The 9,971-nt window shown below is 36.8% G+C and overlaps 1 pseudogene; it reads left to right on the forward strand.

Annotated features, from left to right (window-relative positions):
• The first annotated feature begins 4,890 nt into the window (after positions 1-4,890).
• LOC103733451 lies at positions 4,891-9,515 on the forward strand (annotated as a pseudogene).
• The last annotated feature ends 456 nt before the right edge of the window (positions 9,516-9,971 follow it).

Consider the following 9,971-nt stretch of genomic DNA (forward strand, 5'->3'; position numbering starts at 1 on the left):
TTCCTCTTCTTCTTCCTCCTCCTCCTCCTCCTCCTCTTCTTCTTCTTCTTCTTCTTCTTCTTCTTCTTCTTTTTCTTCTTCTTTTTTTTTGTCTTTTTGAGACAGGGTCTCCCAGTAGCCCCAGCTGTCCCAGAATGAGGTTTTTCTAAAGGAGATTACTATGTGAAATGGATGACTCTTAATTATTTAAAGAACAAGGAACAATCATCTTCAGCAAACTATTAACAGTTATTGTCTTAATCTTTTGTTTATTTTTAGTATATGGATTTCAGAATTGAATCTTTAAGATTCAAAAGATATACAATTATAGCATTTTTATTGTCTGGTTCTGATATTATGGTGAACTGCTTTCTGTCACTTAGTGGTTTATAGGAAACACTAATTCTAGTTTTATATTTTAAAGATCATTTGAAACCAATGTCATGTGAATTAACAATAGACACTCAACAGTGGAAATTTAAACTTTTTCTATAAAATAGCATGGGGTTTAAAAGAATCAATGAAACAAATGTAGAGTCTCCATACAAATAGATTTCATTTGGAAACAATATTACCCATGATGTCTTTCAATTTATGAGAAATGTTTCTCTGCATATTTTTCTTACTCTGTCATTACTTTAATATACCACTAGATACATTCCATATGCAATTTAAAGTAATCTGAAATTAAGTATTTTCTGAAAAAATACTATCAATATAGAAGACTTAAACATAATCTGATAAGCATTTGCCCTAGTTCATTTCTAATAACTCTAGTGGCAGTTGAATTACACTGCCAAGGGATTTGGGTATACAAATCTGCTTGACCAAAGCTTTGCCAAGTTTTATAAGGGTCGAAACTTGTCTTTACATAACTGAATGTAATGGTCACTGGACCATTTTATTATTCGTTTTCATATTTTCTCATGATAATATTAAAATTGTTGCATGTACAAATGTGTGTGCATGTGTGTATTTGTGTTCACATATTAAAGAAATTCCAAAATCAGCACTTAAAATACCTGATATTAATATCAGACCTAAGAACATGTAACTAGACAGTTCACAGGTCATAACAGAGTGCCCAATATTACTATTCTGCTAAACAGATATCGTATCAATCTGATTCTTAATGACTTATTGCTATACCCATAGAGTAATGCATCTCTTAAATCTCGCTAGAGCAGCTTCCTTATGCAGAGGGTGGTGATTGACACAGGAACCCACAACTATCCAATGTGTGACAATAATAGACTACAGAATGCTTATCTCTGATTGGACACCTATATCAAGACTCTTTCTCCCAAGGTTCAGGAATCATTGTGGAAGAGGGAGTGGAAAGAGTCTGAAAACCAGAGGAGGTATAAGACCACAAGGAAAGTTTTCCAGACAGCAGATCAGTTACTAATATGAACTCACAGCAATAGTGACAGCATGCACAAGGACTACATAAGCTCAAGCCAGACAAAATCCCAGCATTGATATGGCAAAGTGGGTAAGAAACTCCAATCCTACCTGAAGAACTATTGGAAACTGATGGTTGCTAAGAAGGGGAAAGTCGATCTCTTTCAAGGATCAGACCAGGCTCCAGTGAATGGACCCACACTGAAGGATATTAGAGCATGAATTTGACTTAATATGTGTATATATGTAATATATTATATATTATGCATTGTACTTTACACATTATATATTATAATTATATTATAACAGAGTTATGAAACTGGCTAGGGGTTCATAAGGGGGGTACCGGTAGGTGAGGGGATCTGAATACAATCAGACAATATTGTATGAAATTTGGAAAAATTCCATTAAAATACAAAGAAACCAAAACAAAAAAAATGCTTGAGTATTGCTATGAAAAGACAGATTTCTGTGACTTCATTTGTTTGACTTGCACCTGCCAGTTTTTACACTTGTCTTACATGTAAGTATTACATCGCTTTAGGAACACATACATTGTTGCTCTCCCTAAGTCATCTTTGTTAAAGATGACATTTTTTTTAATGCATGGAAAAATGGCTCCATTAAATTAAGACAGAGATCTCATCTTCATTTTCTTTATAACTCTCAAAATACGTACTTGAAAAAAACTAAGATAAGTTTGTCAAATAACATTTCTCAGTGCTACTACTACTCCTTTCTGTGTTCCTTACTTCTAGATGGACAGGCTTCCTTGGGAAGCTTAAAGAAAAGTGAAATAAAACAAAACATTCTTTCATTTGGCATTGGTAAGAAGAAAACACCATTGAACAAATCCTGTTGAGGCTCATGTTTTCCAAAACACAGTCCCTGGTATAGCACTTACAATTTATCTATTTGATTAAATATTTTCTCTTAAAAATATATCAGCAGAGTCTTAGATATAGAAAGGATAATACATGGTTTTTCAGGAAAAACAGATTTGAAAAAAAAATAGTCCAATCTCCTCGCTGAAACCTGAATACAAATACTCTGGTTTAAAATATATATTCTAAACTGATCAAAATTAAGCATTTTTGACACAGTGTGAAAAAAAAATATAAAAAGGAAGCATTCCCAGAAAGACAACTAGAAGGGAGTTTTGAAACAAAGATGTTTACCTTCATTTCCTGTGGGCATTATTTTGTCTGGAAGATTTGCACCTATATTCTAACAAGTGCACTGAGAACAGGATAAAGACACCAGGGAAAGAATCATGATGCTTACCTGCCTGCATCTTCTCCCCGTCTTTCATGTGGCCACCCCATGGTGTGCTTTCTACAACTTTGCTTTCATTTTTGACAGATTTCTACCCCTCCTACATGGGTTATTTTAAGAGTTGATGATTCATTTTCTTTTCAATTTGGTCTCATCTTGTTCTAAACACAGGCTTTCAATTCTTCTACCATCGTCACCATTCTCATTTGTTTTTCAGGGCAGAAGTCACCATGCTTCCTCATCACCCACAGTGGGTTCAGCTATCATGCTTGTTTTGAAAAGTGGAATGCTTCCCAGGAGAAAAAATTTTGCATTAAGAACCCATCTGAGTCAACTGCAGACTGTGTGTTTATTTATGTATGATTTCCATACAATAAACACTAGGTAGGTAAAATGAGAAAACCATAACACAGAAAAATTCAGTCAGCAAACAATATGCGGAACATACACTTATACACATTTCAAAACCCAGAGCCTGATGCACATCCATACGCATATGTGTAGACATATTCTCTTTTCTATGTAAAAAAACTTTATTATTTGTATTTTGTGTATGTGTACCCATGTCACGCAAAGCCTGTAGAGGCCAAAATAGGACATCAGATCCCCTGAAAATGAAGTTACAGACAGTTGTGAGGCACCATGCAGGTGCTGGGATTTGAACCTGTGTCTTCTGCAAGAGCAGCCAGTGCTCTTAACCACTAAGCTATCTCTCCAGCCCTAGCTCTCCCTTTCCAGATAATATTCATTTCACTACTTCATGCTACAAGCTCTGTGAAATCCACTTCTGCAAGCAAGCTTCACCTGGTTTCTAGGTTAATATCTTATTGTAGCAAATGCTGTATATTATGCATTTCTCAGTTACTTATATATTGTGCATTTATTTATAAATTCATGTATTACATTTAACTAAGGCTGAACTCAATAGGCTTAACTGTTTAGTACAGCTTTTATTATATTGTTACAATGTAAATTTTCATTTCTTTCATTTTATCTACATGGTATTCTTGAATGGCAAAGAGTTTGAGTTTGTTATGTTCCTGCCTGCATTTTACCTATCTGTGCTGTGGAAATTACTGTGATTCTTTAGAATAATACTATAATTTCTTAGGAGTGCATGGGTCTGATTATAGAAGAATGTGTTTTTCTCTCTTAGCTGTTCTGGTCTGATAGACATGAGGACCTCTTGACTGAAATTGATATCTCAAGGTGGCCACCGGCTGTGCTAATCAACTCCTATGTCTTTCTGAGTTCTCAGTCTCTAGGTTTTTCACCATTATTTGACATGTCTGGGAAAATATTCATGGGCATCTTTTGTACATATGATCATTCCTAAAATTCTCAAGGGATAGGAAAGTAGCTAATCATATTCTTCCAGAGAGAGAGAGAGAGAGAGAGAGAGAGAGAGAGAGAGAGAGAGGTGGGAGAGAGAGAGGATGAAGGAAAGTGGGTTGAATTTTCACTAGTCCACAGAATCTTCTTTATAAAGAAGCATCAAATGCTGTGAGAATCACATGCATGCAGGTAACTATAACACAAGAGATGCATCATTTGAGAAAATTATACCAGCTCATAGAGAAATTAGATCCATTCATTTGCTTTTCTACATATAAAATAAGTTCTTTGAGAATAGAATTCTCAGCATCACCTAGTATTTTTTTAACATTTTTATTGAGATTTTTAAAATTCATACATTTCCCACTCAAATCCAGACTCCCTCCCCCACCCATACCTCCATCTATACTTCCACCAAACCCTATGCACTCTGTCATACATGCTAAGTCCTATTCATTCAAGTGTTTGTACCCAAATGTCCTTCAATGTAAATGCATCCACTGGAGTCTAGTCAGCCCATCCAGTGGTCGTATGTAAGTCATACTCTCTCTCACCCAGCAGCAATCACTCTCAAATAGTTTTCAATCTAGTGCTGGCCCACCACCTGTTTCTCTCCTCCTCTTTGTTGCCCTGTTTAATTGAGCCTGGCATGGGTCCTGCACTTAACACCAGTTCTGCCACAGTCTCACATGGTCAAGCCTCCAGCTGCTTGGAAGCCTCCACCTCCTTGTGCTTGTGAACCAGCTCTGGCTTTTACAATCTTTCTGCCACCTCTTCCACAATGGTCCCTGACTGGTGGGTGGGTGAAGTTCCATATAGGAGGCCCATCCTACACTCTACAGTATCTTATTCTCCAAAACTTGGCCAGTTGTGACCTTCTGTGTGCATCACACCCTGATGTACATGGAATCTTCACAGGTGAGATGAGGGAGTGCATTAGCCCTCTCTCTACCCCTTATTCTGCTATGTTGCATGAGCCTTAGTTGTAGATATTTGACTGCAGTTGTATCACCTAGTACTGGGCATCTCCTAGGCGTATGTCCTCTGTGCCTGACCAGACATGCAACTCTGCAGTAGCCTCCACCTGTTGCAAAAAAGAAGTTTCTTTGTGAGTGATGTGTGGCATGCTTGTCACTAAGGCACTCTGTTCCCTGCCAAGCAGCTCCCAGGTATACATATGCATTAATGTTCTGACACTCTATGTGCATTTCTCATAGGGTTTCAAGGGCATCACTTCTCCTCTAGTTTTCCTAGCTCCCCAACCCCTGAGATTCACTCATCTGGAAAGGAGGGAGGTACACGCATGGGACCATGGTGTGTGGGGGGAGTGAAGTCGGGAGAGGAAAGATGGTGGGAGTCAGGAGATACTGGGGGGAAGGTGGGGATAATGGGGGCACTGTGACTAGGGAGACAGGGAGGTGGGAAGCCAGATGGGAGGAAAAAAGAGTGGAGATGAGTGAATCACCTTGTGTTTTTTAGGATGTATTAGTCAGGGTGCTCTAAAGAAACAGAACCGGTAGAATGAATACACACACACACACACACACACACACACACACACACGCACACTCTCTCACACACATACAGACACACAGACACACAGACACATATGATATGTGTGGATTTACCAGATTATCTCACTGGAGAGAGTCTGAGTAGTCCAAAAATGGCTGTACCACACTGGAGAGGCTGAGAATCTGGTAGTCACTCAGTCCACAAGGCTCGATGTCTCAGTAGTCCCAATCTGGCACTGAAGATCTGATGACCCATTTAATATGTCAATACATCTGGAATGCATTATTCAGTATTTTGGTTTAAGAATACTTGTCCGGGGCTGGAGAGATGGCTCAGCTGTTAAGAACACTGACTGCTTTTGCAGAGGACCTGGGTTTGATTCCCAGCACCCACATGGCAGCTAACAACTGTCTGTAACTCTAGTCTCAGGGGATCCAACATCCTCTTCTGTCCTTCGCGGGCATTGCATGACATGGGTGCACTTACCTACATGCAGACACTACACTCATACATATAAAATAATAAATAAAATATTTTTTCAAAAAAGAATACTTTTCCAATATATAGTTGAAATACATTGAAAAACTAATGCTACATAGATATATGAAAAAGAAAACAATAAAAATTAGCTTTACTTCTTCGGCAATATATATATGTTCTGATTTGTACTAGTGAACTTCTTTCAATATTAAAGGTATATGTATTTATCTCAGCCCATACCTATTTGTCTAATTTCTACTTAAATTCTAAACATAACCTCAAATGCTGCATTTTCAGTGAAGTACTCACTGACCTCAACTGGATTTGATGTCTCTAAAGAAGATCCTTGTTAAATAAATTATTTTTTGTAAAAAGATCCTTGCAGCTTGATAAATTGATAAATGCATTTATTTGCAATTGAAACAGGATGAAATAAATACTTATATCTTTAATATTGAAACAAGTTCATTAATACAAATCAGAACTTTTATTGTTTATAAATTTACTTATCAAAAGTAGACTCACATTTTTCCACCTGTGCTTACTGCTATACACAGGTACTATATCATGCTATGAGAAGTTTCAACTTTTTAGCAGAAGTCTATAAACCATTTGAAGTTAAAGATCTCAAAGAAAAGTTTGTTTTTTCACAGTGCAATTGAATTTAGGCAGTATTTTAACTAATACAGAAAATGATAATACTCATATTAAAAGAAAAAAGTATTTATAAGAAGCTTTAAAAAATCACATATTTACATTCCTCATTCACAGCTCAGGACACTCATACTCATTTAAAATGTCAATAAATCTGGAATGCATTATTCAGAAAGACAAAATAAATAAATAATAATTTACAAAGGCTAATGATCAAATGTGTATTTGATCAAAATACTTTGACCACAGTGTAGAAAGATAAGCCATTACTAAGGAGATACATATGAATTTGTTTCCATGCTTCACTCAGTGACAGTGAATGGGAATAGAAAAGACTAAGTAGTTTAAGAATACTTTTCCAATACATAGTTGAAAGACATTGAAAAACTAATGTACATAGATACACGAAAAAGAAAATAATAAAAATTAGCTTTACTTCTTGGACAACTGGGTGGTAAGTAGTTTTGTTTACTTATTATAAAAAATAAAATGGAAAAAATAAATCAGTAAGGGAAAAGTACATGAGCAAACAAAAGATATTTGATTTTCAATGGCTTGTAAAATCCAATTGAGTGAATTCTAGAGGCTGTTAGGAATGAAAAATGGGAAACCTTCCAAAAGCCTGCAGCTAAGATGCTAGAATCCACATAGTTAAATGGATAACAGAAGTAACAGGTGTGAGTATGTAATAGTAATTATTTCAGAGAAATAAGCAAAGCAAGGAGAAACAGAGAGCTTTCCCTTTCTCAGTATGATAGTACACTAATTAGATAACGATGAAATTGCATACTTATAGAATTAATTTTGCAATTTTAAATACTCTGTATATTTATAGCAAGGCATGCAACAACTTCTTTCAGGACACAGCACTGTGACATCTAAGATGCCATGGTATTCTGAGCTTTGTTCACTTGAGCCAATAATGAAAGGAAAAATTAGGTCAAAATCAGAAAAAAGGAGACTGTAACTAGAGATTGAAAGAGACAAGATTCAGATTTGTTGTTTTGATTTGTGCTGTTGAAGATGAAAAAGGCATAAGACTTGACCCTGGAGCATGACCCACATATGTGCGTGCATATCCATGTGTGTGGTACTTTCATGCCTCTGTACATAAAAGAATCCCTGTCTTCATACTGGGACTCCTTTGAAATCATGTTCAGCAGTTACTTTGCTATTACTCTGATCTACTGCTCAGTGAATGTATTTATAATAACATTGAATAACCATGTGAGGTACAGAAAGTAGCTTTCATACAATTATTTGTGCCCCAAATAATATCTGAAGACTATAAAAATGATCATTTGCTAAACAATCTACTCCTGACATTTAGTTTAATGAATTCTTGGCTAATTTTCAAACTTTATCTCTTTGCCATTTTTTAGTGGTTGTATGAGTTATGACATAATAGAAATCTGTAACAGCATGATCAGTATGTAGAAAATTTAATTCTCCTTCGGAAATAAACTATTATGCTGGAATGTTTCTGATTTTAAAAGATGTAAAATCATGTATATTTTTATTCTGATGCACATATTTTCAAAACGGTCACAAGTTCAGAATATTTATGCATACTAAGTGTGATATTTCTACAAAATAAGGCATTTATAAATCAAATATTTTATTTTCTATTTTGCTACATGAGGTAATTTCTCACTTGTGACACTTAATAACACGTACATCCTGAGATCTTATGAAGAAGAAATTCTACTGAATCAAGAAATTCTCAGTTATGGAAGGGCCGACATATTTGTGAAGGAAATCAAACAGCATCGTTGTTTGTCATTTTTGCTCTGACCTACTTAAATTTTGCACTTCCAACTCTGATAGTTAAGTTTTAAAGTCTAACAAAACTTTCAGAATAGTAAAATGAAAGCAGTCATTATCAAAAGATTGATGGCTATGATTTATGAGTCACTGGCAAAACTACAAAGCCTCAGCAATCACACAGTGTCTCATTAGCTAGAAACAAGTATTAAATTAATACACAGTAAAATAGAAGTTAGAGAATCACATTCACTTATTGTATGCAACTTATAGTCAAAAACCATCAAACATATCTTTATGCTTATCATATCAACTTAATTTCCAACTGCTGTTCTGCTATTTGAGCTTAATACCAGCATAACAATATTTATTGAGCACAGAGCAACTTAAAAATAGTATAATACAGGGGCTTTGGGCGCGAACTGTTGAAAGGCGGTTGGTGTGGATTCGGTTGCTCGGTCTAGTCCGGCGTCCCGGCTTTACCCCACGGCTGACCCGGAGGAGCTTCGGTTTTCGCCGCCGCCTCCGCCTCCTTCTTCTCCATCTTCAGGCGTCTCAGCATCTTCGCTCAGCGTCCCAGTGAGTTTGGGCTGGCGGGTTCCGAGCCAGAGCCGCGGCCCATCAATGGACCCTCTGGAGCAAGTGGAGCTGCAGATCGGAGACGCAGCATTTTCATTAACTAAACTGGAGCCGCGGCCCATCAATGGACCCTCTGGAGCAAGTGGAGCTGCAGATGGAGCAAGTGGAGCTGCAGATCGGAGACGCAGCATTTTCATTAACTAAACTTCTTGAAGCTACATCTGCAGTGTCAGCTCAGGAGGAAGAGCTCACTGTGAAATGTACAGAAAATGCACGTTTCCTTAAAACCTGGGGAGACCTCTTGAAAGAAGGCTATGAGTCTTTGAAATCCGACAACTGATTTGGTCTGCTTAGTGACTCAGTGACTCACACAGAAGATACTTGCACATGGATCACATTTACTGGATGACCTCTTTCCAGACATTTATACTCAGAATGAAAATTTTCTTGGTTATCTTTTATGAAAGCAAAATACTGAAGGGGTGTGTGTATGAGTGTGAGAGAGATGTGACAGTATTTACCTTTAAATACTTTTGTATTTTTGTATCATTTATGATAGTTACTTTTGTCAGTAAAAGATTATTTTAAGCTGGGTTTGGTGGCATGTGCCTTTAATCCCAGCACTCAGGAGGCAGAGGCAGGTGGATCTCTGAGCTCAAAGCCAGCCTGGTCTCCATAGTGAATCTAGGCCAGCTGTGGCTACAGGGAGACGCTTTCTCAAAAAGACCAAAAAAAAAAAAAAATGATTTTAATAGTTCCTCAGTGCAGACAAATTATTATTTGTTTTGCAAGAAGATGCCAAGAATGGCAGAGTTTGAAATTGAGCTTCTTTTTATCTCCCAGGAGAATGATGAAGGCTACAACTAGGGAGCTGGTTCCATGGGACATGTTCTCTGAAACCAGATTTATTCTTCCACACCTGAAGCCATGGCATGCAACACCCACTAAGTGTCTGTTGAATAAAAGACGTAGTAAACATAGTTAAA

The sequence above is a fragment of the Nannospalax galili genome, unplaced genomic scaffold (assembly GCF_000622305.1).
Source record: "Nannospalax galili isolate Female #2095 unplaced genomic scaffold, S.galili_v1.0 scaffold293, whole genome shotgun sequence".
Classification (NCBI taxonomy): domain Eukaryota; kingdom Metazoa; phylum Chordata; class Mammalia; order Rodentia; family Spalacidae; genus Nannospalax; species Nannospalax galili.